At 45.4% G+C, this 6,030-nt stretch overlaps 1 pseudogene; it reads right to left on the minus strand.

Annotated features, from left to right (window-relative positions):
- Nucleotides 1–219: 219 nt before the first annotated feature.
- On the minus strand, nucleotides 220–3,855 carry LOC136506531 (uncharacterized; annotated as a pseudogene).
- Nucleotides 3,856–6,030: the final 2,175 nt, after the last annotated feature.

Below are 6,030 nucleotides of genomic sequence, written 5' to 3' on the forward strand. Positions count from 1 at the left end.
ATCGGACTGCCAAGGCGCCGACAAGTCTCCAGTCGGTTCTCAGTACTTGTTACTGTTTAGTCGGCTGCCACGTCATCTAAATCTATAATTATTTATTTAAATAATATTATTTCATTAAAAAATTCCGACTAACTAGAGTGAGGACTGACACACTTAGCTAGACACCATATATGATTGGACACATGAGATGACAAGACCAAAAACTCTACGCGCCCTGGGTCAGTTCTTGTAGCAGGTGTTCTGGCAGTCCCTCATGCAGTACTCCACAGCCCTGTCGTAGTAATTCCGGCAACTAAAGTACTGGGGTAATACACCGCTCCAGCACCCTTGGCAGCAGCTGGTTGCGTTGGCGTTGTCGCAGGGGCAGTGACCATAGCCGCAGCCGCTGTTGACGCAGAGTCGCCGGGGCAGACGTGGCTAGTGCAGCTGTCGTAGCACCCGTTGAAGTTGGTGACGTGGTCGCTCTCACACTTGGCAGATCGGACTACATTGCGAGGCGTAGTCACTGTAGTTGCAGTTGACGGGCGCCGGCGTTGGTGCTAGCGTTGGTGCTGGCACCGGTGGCAGCGTCGGCGAGGGCGGTGGCACCGGTGGCAGCGTCGGCGGCGGCGCACTGGTGGTGGCAGTGTCGGCGTCGGCGTTGGTGCTGGCAACGGAGTCGGCGACGGCGAGGGCCCCGTGTAATTGCAATCACGGACGGAGCGCAATGGGGGCCAAAGTGGGCTCCGGCCCCCCCTTGTCCAAAACAAAAATATCAAATATTGCCCACGAAGCCCAATACTGAATACCCCAGACAGGCAGACAGCCCAACAATAGCTGAGCAGAGTGCCGACTCGGGGACTCTTCTGCAGTTCCGCCGTCAAGGCCCTCGCCAACAGGCAATAGCCCCCTAGGCGCCCGCCTCCGCCGCCGCCTCGAGGACAGGAAGGCCGCCATAGCTGCCGAGGCCGACGCTCTCCGCGCTGCCTCGAGGACAGGAAGGCCGCCGCAGCTGCCGAGGCCGACGCTCTCCGCGCTGCCGCGCGCGGCGCCCGTAACGGCGTAACAACAGCCAACAGGTGCAGTCCGTCCTATTTGCTTCATTAGAAAGGGTAAACAGCATTTGATTTGTCTAAGCTGTAGCTGAGTAGCAACGATTGCAGCTTTTGGTACGGCGGAGATCAGTCGCGGTGGCTTGGTCCCGTGCCTTACGAATACCCTGAGTGGCTGAGTCCCTGACGGCTGACTCCCTGAGGCCTGAGCATTTGACCGGAGGTGCTCTATTTCTTTTCCAGGTGGTTTTGCACTTTTGCTAGATGCTTGATTGAAATAAAAAATAACTGGATGCATTTTTTTATTAGGTACCAACAATGGTTCGCATGAAAATTGTGTCTCTCCATTCTTTTTACAAAAGAAAACGAGATGAATCAGATGTTGGGGAAGAGGAAGATCAAGCTCCTCCAATACTTCAGCTAGGTGATTTGGAACCCCAAAGGCAAGAAGGAAATGAGGAAGCAGCAGCAGCTCAGTTAGATGAATTGGATCAACTGAGGCAAGGAGAACAAGAAGCTGCAGTTGCAAATGAGTTAGATGATTTAGAGCCACAAAGACAAGAAGTCCAGGAAGAAGCAATTGGAATAGCAGAAGAAGATACGGAAGGAGCCGAAGCTGAGGAAGAAGAAAATCAAAGAAATGAACACATCATGTTTCGAGGCATTGAATTCTTGGAGAGAGATCCTGCATTGCGTCCACAAATTTGGCAATATCCAAATGACCAGAGAGATCAAGTGCGGCGAGCATACTTGCAGTTAGGTCCCATGCAACCATTATTGAAGAAATACAAGCCTTCTGGACCCCAAGGGCATCAACGCCGTTTCAATTTTATTTGGTTCAGTCAATTTTCGTCTTGGTTGGAATATTCCGAGAGCAGCGGCCGTGCATATTGTTTTTTCTGCTTCCTTTGTAGCAAAAATATAAAGAAGCGAGGTGGTTTTGATGTCTTTACAGCACAAGGTTTCGATAATTGGAAGAAAGTTAATGATGGGAAAAAGTGTGGCTTCTTAGTTCATGTCGGATCCACACCTTGCTCACAACACAATAATGCAGTAAGAGAATGTCAAGCTATACTGAATCAACCAAATCATATAGAAAATATTTTGGAAGAGGCAACTGATAGGGAGAAGGAAATAAATCGTCTACGTCTGAGAACATCAATAGCAGCTGTTAAGTGGCTAACATTTCAGTCATGTGCTTTTAGAGGTCGTGATGAGACACCTCAGTCAAAAAACAGAGGTAACTTTATTGAAATGCTAAAGCTTCTTGGAGAGTTCAATCCTGAAATTGCAAGTGTAATTTTAGAGAATGCCCCAAAATATTGCAAATACACTTCACCAGATATTCAAAAAGAGATTTTAAGTATTTTTGCAATGAAAGTTAGGAAGCATATCCGTGAAGAAATTGGTGATGCCAAGTTCTCTATTCTTGTGGATGAAACATGTGATGTGGCAAAGAGAGAGCAAATGGCACTTGTTTTCAGATTTGTTGATATAAATGGTGCAAACCGTGCTGATGGAGATACTTCTTTCAGGTACTTGACATCATTTGAGTTTGTGTTTGTGCTGTGTATGATGAGGGAAATGTTAGAAATAACTGAACAACTTGGCCAAGCTTTACAAAAGAAATCACAAGATATAGTAAATGCTATTCGCCTTGTGCAAACCAAAAAAGTACTTCTTGAGAAAATGAGATCTGATGATGGATGGGAAACTTTTTTTGGTCAAGTTGTTGAGTTTTGCATGAATCATGACATTCTTATTCCAAATATGGAAGAAACATACATTTTGCGTGGTGGCCGTGCTCGTCGTCAACCTGAACATTTTACTAAGGAGCGCTACTATCGAGTGGAGATATTTCGTGCAACCATTGATTCCCAGTTGGCTGAATTAAACTTGAAGTTCAATGAGAAGGTGATGGATCTTTTGTCCATTAGTGTTACACTTGTACCAAGAAATGGATTTGCATATTTCCAAACAAAAGAGATATGTAGAATGGTTGAGAAGTACTACCCGTTGGATTTCAATCAGCAAGAAATGATTGGGTTAGAGCGTCAGCTAAACCATTTTACTATTGATGCTTCTACCAATGAAGACATGAAAAATATTTCTACCTTGGTGGACCTATGTCGAGGCTTTGTTAAGACAGGATGGCATAGAATCTTTAACTTGGTTGATAGATTGATCCGTTTGCTTGTTACTCTTCCAGTTTCAACAGCTACTGCAGAACGCATTTTCTCTGTCTTGAAGATCGTCAAGACAAGGCTGCGCAACAAGATAGAAGATCAATACCTTGCCAACAGTTTGCTTGTTCAGGTCGAAGGTGAAATTGTAGAACACTACACCTATGATGATATAATCTCAGATTTCAAGGATTTGAAGAACAGAAGAGCAGACTTTTAGGATTTGATAGTCCTATGACGTTGGACACATATTTTGGCTTGGCTTGTTTAATAGTTTGTGGTCACTTGCATTTTGTGAAATGTGACCCAACTATAAATATATATAACTAGCTAGTTTTAGTCCATAACTTGGTTAAGAGTAGTCAGACAGTCTCTGTAGTCACTTGATATGTGATTAGTTAAATTTATCATAGTATATATGGTTTTATTTCTGATGTCAACATATTTCACTTGTGTTTTTGTCAAGTTGGCCCCCCCTTGATTTTGTGCCGTGCTCCGTCGCTGATGGCAATGCGCCCGTGCAGGCGCCGCGGCGACGACTTGGGCGGTTGATGTCCCGCCGAAGAGTGGAGCAGCAGGACGACGCACACGGCGACGACCAAGGCCTCCTTAACAGCGCTAGCGGCAGCAGCTGAAGCCATGTACGTCTTTCTTGGATGGCACAGCAATAAGCTAGTACTAATAAGCAAGCTTGAGATCTATGTAGAACAAATGAACTAGTTTTACAATGTAGACAGAGTTAAGATCAGATGCTATATATATAAATGGAGATGGGCAAATAAACAACTCAGACACTCAGTTGACAATTGGTGCCTGCAGTACCATGACATGATCATTTCGGTGCTAGCTATTTGTACACACCGAACTAGAAGATCCATCGACCATTAGCATTAGGAGCCCTAGATATGGCTAGTTTATAAGATATAGGGTACATTTGAGACTTCACCCAAGGCATCTTGCAGAAGTTGACATAAATGCAGAAGTTGACGTTCCTTCAGATTCACACATATGCAGTGCTGTTCAGTGAACCTCTGCATGGTTTGTTGGTACTCGAGGAAGAACCAGTCAAGGGCATGGGCCTGGGCACTGGTACGGTGACTGATTCTCAGTTCGAGGTCGGGAACGCTCTTCATTAGTGGTAAACAAAACATTTTCTACCATGTAACCAATCTGCAAATATGGACAAAAGGGGGCTGATCCAGATTTTCTAGCTGAAACAGGCCTGGCTAATACCATTTTCTTTTTCAATACCTTTTCAAATGTTGCTAACTCTAAGGGCTTGTTTTGATACCCATGTCTTTAGCTCAATCCATATATGTTGAAGTGGATTGAAGTGAAAATTAAACTAAGTCACTACTACACTAAGTATTTGTAGGGGCGACTGGCGATGATTTGTAGGGGCGGTTTTGCCAGCCGCCCCTACCATACCGTCTCTATAAATCAAGGGTTTATAGGGTGGTTCTCAAGCCGCCCCTACAAATCGATTTGTAGAGACGGCTGTAACACCAGCCGCCCCTATAATTTCCATTTATAGGAGCGGTTTAATCTAGAATCGCCCTGTCGATGAAATCTGGTTGGCAGTCTACCGAGGGGTATACCCACGATAGTAGATGAATCGGTGGAGGTACGCGTGATACGAACCAGATGGTAACAGAGACACAAGATTTATACAGGTTCAGGCCGTCAGCTTGACGTAACACCCTACATCCTGTGATCTGTTATTTTGTATTGATTGTGTATCAGATTCGATATCCCGTCTAAGGGACCCTTGCCTCTCCTTATATACTCTAGAGGGGTATAGTTACAAGAAAAATATCATATTTGGTATTATACAATAAATCACATATTCATGTAGTCTTGCGGTGCACGTCTTGATCTTGTGGGCTGGGCCACCTTTGGGGTGTGGCCCATGTCTTCTCTTGTGGGTACCGGGGGCCATACCCCCACAGCTAGTCCCTGAGTGCCTTGTATCCTTTGAGCAACGCTGTCTTGAACAAGTCCGAGCAGTTTGACGTGAAGCCGATCAGTTTAACCGGTGATCCAAGCGGTGGAAGTCAAAGCCGACCAGTTTAACTGGTGAACTGAGTGGTGAAAGTCAAAGTCGACTGGTTCAACTGGTACGTAGATCTCGGACTTAGCCAAGTAAAGCTTACCAGAAGGATGTAAGGGGCTCAAGGTAAAAATTTGAAAATTCTCCACCTTAGGCGAAGTGTAGCCACTGAAAGCATCTAGGCCCCTAGTTGGGTTTCGATGATTAATGACAATACGAGATTACTATGACTAACGTGTGTTTTGCAGAGGCAATTTAAGTTAGGTCATGGTAATGGCAATTGATTGGGCAATCATGGTTGTCATGCCCCTACGATGGAAATCGTTTCGGTTTTCAAAGGATGAACGACATGGTTAAGGATGGACTAGCTCTAAGTGTCGTTTGGTGTTAAAGAGACACTTAGAGTAGTTTAGGACTTTGTTTTTCCTTTGATCGTACTATTAAGGGGGGTATGGACTAGTAGCTTGACCTAGGTGAGTCTAGTGAGTTAGATGTGGTGCACACTTGTCAAATCTAGCACTAGGTAGCTCCAGAGTAGCCCTAAGATCAATTGGAGCAAGCTTCATTCACATATGATTTCGAGTTGGAAGTGAATGGAGGGTCAAATAACTGACCGGAAGCTGGTCTGGCTGTGACCGGACAATGAAGGGTGAGTCCGGTCAGTTCATTTGATCAACTGAAGCCGTCTGGTTGCGACCGGACGCTGAGTGAAAAGTGACCGGACGCTGGGTGACAGAGTCCGGTCAACTCCAGAGAGGTTCTAGAG

This window comes from Miscanthus floridulus, chromosome 15 (genome assembly GCF_019320115.1).
Source record: "Miscanthus floridulus cultivar M001 chromosome 15, ASM1932011v1, whole genome shotgun sequence".
NCBI lineage: Eukaryota > Viridiplantae > Streptophyta > Magnoliopsida > Poales > Poaceae > Miscanthus > Miscanthus floridulus.